Below are 4,072 nucleotides of genomic sequence, written 5' to 3'. Positions count from 1 at the left end.
AAGTCTTTTGAAATATCAAAACAAAGAAACAGAATTGCTGAGAAGATTCTCACCACTTGTCCACCAGAGCTCTCTATAGCTCTCTATAAGAAGTGACATATACATAAGGTCTCAGGATAAGTTAGAGGTTTTACAAAAGAAAATACACACACACACACACACACACACACACACACACACACACACACACATATATATATATTCATGTTGTGAATAAGATATAATTCATGAAGATTTTTTATATCATGCTTGAAGTTTACCCTAGGAGAGGTGGAGTATCTTTGAGGAGTTTTAAGAAAGGGGGCACACTTTTTGAAGATACACTTTCCATTCAGACTGAGAACAGGGATTAAAAGTGAGTAGTAATGAAAACAGGAAACTAATGAGGTATCTTTTAAATATTCTGGCACAATCAGATGGCAATCTGCTATTAGTGGTTGTGGGTAAAGTTAAAAGGGCATAGATATATGAGCTATTTAGGAGCAAGAAATGGAGAGCGTGGGAATTGATTTGATGCTGGGAATGAGGAAAAGGGAAGAGGGGCTTACGAAGGAAGCTAAAGTAATGGACTTGGTAAGTAGCTGAATTAAAACAAAAAGAGAAAGACTACAAGATTTAAGAATTAAAAAGCCATGTCATTTATTTTAATGAGAGAGGTAGTAATGATGATAGTCTGGAAGAAAGAGAATAATGCAAACTTATCTATAGACAATTAACCAAGGACATTCAAATGAAGATGTTTTACAAAGTGTAACAAATATAAACTAAGGGACACAGTGAAATATCAGAACACAAAAATCCTCATGAGAATCTAAAGAGAGCCAGGATAGAATTATGTAATTTAATGCTAATAGGACACTCTATAGTAAAGGCCCATTAAAGATGAAACAGTTAGCAAGAAAACCACAAAAATATAGACAATCATCTATCTCAGAGTAGCAGAAAATTAAGAAAGAGAGTGTAAGCAATGTTAGAGTCTTCTGATTCTCTGTTAGTATTAATACATCTGAGTTCCTTTAGTAAAATTCTAGGACATACCAGATACTACTGATCCCTATGCAATATTTATTCAGTTTAATGAAATGTGCAGAGAGCTGGAGTCAGAAAATCAAAAGGGATGGACTTGCTCAGTGTTTCTTAAGCTGAAGGAGTTAAAAAACAAATTCAAGCCACGGGTGGCAATACTTAAGGATTGTTTGGGTAGAATGTTGAATGATCCAGAATGTATAAAAAGAAGACGGAAGGAGTACACAGAGTCACTGTATCAGAAGGAATTGGCTGACACAGAGGAATTTCATGAAATAACATATGCGCAAGAATCTATGGTGATGAAGAAGGAAGTTCAAGTTGCTATAAAGGAATTGGCAAAAACCAAGGCTCCAGGAGTTGACTGCATACCAATTGATTTATTTCAACAAACAGTGCCCTGGATGTGCTCACTAGGTTGTGTCAGGAAATCTGGAGGACAACCAGCTGGCCAACTGACTGGAAGAGATCGATATTTGTTCCCATTCCAAAGAAAGGTAACCCAACAGAGTGTGGAAATTATCGAACACTATGATTAATATCACATGCAAGCAAGATTCTGCTGAAAATTATCCAAAAACATTCGGAACAATATGTCAACAGAGAACCGCCAGATGTGCAGGCTGGATTTAGAAGAGGTCGCAGTACTAGGGATGTTATAGCTAATGTTAGATGGATCTTGGCAGAAAGCAAAGAACACCAGAAGAATGTCTGTCTGTGCTTCATTGACTATGCAAAGGCTTTTGATTGTGTGGATCACAACAATCTATGGCTGACTCTGAGGAGAATGGGAATCCCAGAGCAAGTTCTTCTCTTTTTTATTCTCTGCCTCTAGTTCTTTGCACAGTTAAAATATTTTGCTTTATCTTCTCAAGCTGCCCTCTAATATCTTCTGTCCAGCTCTTTTACTTCCGCATCTTTACTTTTTTGTTTTGGCGTCTTGACACACTAATACAATTTTCAGTCTCTTCTGACATGCGTTTTGGTGTTTTCTTTCTCATCTTTATATGTAATGACCTTTTGTATTCTTCATGGATAGTATCTTTGATAGCCTCCCACAGTTCCTCTGGTCTTTTATTATTTGTGCTTAATGCCTGAAACCTGTTCTTGAATTGATGCTTAAATTCAACTGGGAGAGACTCACAGTCATATTTTGGCTCCTGTGGACTGTTTTTAATTTTCTTAGCTTCACTTGAAACTTGCACATGAGTAATTGATGGTATGTTCCACAATCGACATCTAGTCTGGTTTTGTCTGTAGATACTGAGTTTCTCCATTGATTCCTTTCACAGATGCAGTCAATCTGATTCATATGCACTTCATCAAGTGAGTTCCATGTATAAAATCATCATTTGTGTGTGTGTTTTAAAAAAATATTTTCCATAACTAAATTACTAAATGCACTAAATTTGATCATTCTCTTTCCAGCTTCATTTCTGTCAATAAGCCCATACTTTTCAGCCATCATTCTTTCATTTTTTCCCAGTATTTCTGGGATTTAGAAGAGGTTGTGGCACTAGGGTTATCATTTCTGGTGTCAGATGGATTCTGGCTGAAAGTAAAGAACACCAGAAGAATGTCTATTTGTACTTACTGACTATGCAAAGGCATTTGGCGGTGTGGATCATAGCAGATTATGGCTAACACTGGGAAGAATATGAATTCCAGAACACTTGTGTTCATGTAAAATCTATATCTAGACCATGAGACTATTGTGAAAACCAAGCAAGGGAATACTACATGGTTTAAAATCAAGAAAGGAATGTGTCAGGGTTGTATCCTCTCTTCATATCTATTCAATCTGTATTCTGAGCAAATAATTTGAGAAACAAAACTCTATGAAGAAGAAAGTGGCATCAGAATAGGAGGAAGACTCATCAAGAACTTGTGTTATTGAAAATAAGTACTTATGTTTAAAAAAATTAATGTTGTATCTTAGCAATGTATTATGAAAAGCTCTGTTATTATAGAGTCCTTGTGGCTTCTTGCTGCCTGTACATGGCGGTTCGTGTGTGCAGGTAGTCACATGCTTTTTGGGGTCGTGTGCTTTTTTGGGCTTGTGTTTGATGTGCAGTGCTGCTCTTTGCCCCAGGAACAGGGTCCTTGAGTCCTGGCCTAGGATTTAAGGCAGGTGGTTGTTGTTATGTGCCATCGAGTCACCTGCAACTCATAGAGACCCTATGTACAACAGCCCTAAACCCTGCTCTGTCCTGAGCCAATCGCACCATCTCCGATACACCCATCCTGATTATCCCTGTCACTGAATCAATTCACCTCATAGAGGGCCTTTCCCTTCTGTGCTGTCCCTCCACTCTCCCAAGCATGATGTCCCTCTCCAAGGACCGGTCTCTCCTCACAACATGTCCGAAGTATGTCAGACAAAAGCCCCAGAATCCTTGCCTCCAAGGAGCAGCCTGGTATAACCCTCTCCTGGAGGAATTTGTTTATTTTCTTAACAGGCCATGGCACACTCAATACTCTTCTCCAGCATCACAGCTCAAAGACATCAATTCTCCTTCTATCCTACCTAGTCATTGACAATCTCTCTGATACATAACAAGTGATTGCAAAGACCATATCCTGTATTAGATGCACTTAGTCTCCAGAATGACACCATTGCTCTTCAGTACTTTGGAGATGTCTTTAACAGCACCCTTTCACATTGCAATATGTCTTTTAATTTCCTGGCAGCCGGTGGCAAGAGTGTTGACCAGGGAGCCAAGCAGACTAAAGTTGTTAACAATCTCAATCTCTTCACCATCCATCATGATGCTGCCTATTGGTCCAGTGATGAGAATCTTTGTCTTCTTGATATTGAGCCTCAATCCATATTGAAGGCTGCAGTCCTTGACCCTCTGTAGCAAGCACTTCAGGTCCTCCTCAGTTAAGGCATAAATCCCCAAAGGGCCCTCGGTCCTGCAGCCATTGAGCCAGGTTCAAACTGATTTTTTGTCAAACATTCTTCTAGGTGGTATAGCACTGGTCTGTGCACTGTTGTACAGAGGTAACTCGTGGTTGCTGTGATGCTGATGTGTCAAATGTGATA

The 4,072-nt window shown here is 39.0% G+C and overlaps 1 pseudogene; it reads left to right on the top strand.

The window, feature by feature from the left end:
• Positions 1 to 489: 489 nt before the first annotated feature.
• Positions 490 to 4,072, top strand: part of LOC102861575 — a 42,121-nt pseudogene continuing 38,538 nt past the window's right edge.

This window comes from Elephantulus edwardii, unplaced genomic scaffold, assembly GCF_000299155.1.
Source record: "Elephantulus edwardii isolate Elephantulus edwardi_28Jun2011 unplaced genomic scaffold, EleEdw1.0 scaffold00043, whole genome shotgun sequence".
Taxonomy (NCBI): domain Eukaryota; kingdom Metazoa; phylum Chordata; class Mammalia; order Macroscelidea; family Macroscelididae; genus Elephantulus; species Elephantulus edwardii.
The sequence above is the reverse complement of the archived record's forward strand: the minus strand, read 5'-3'. Positions and strand labels throughout refer to the sequence as shown.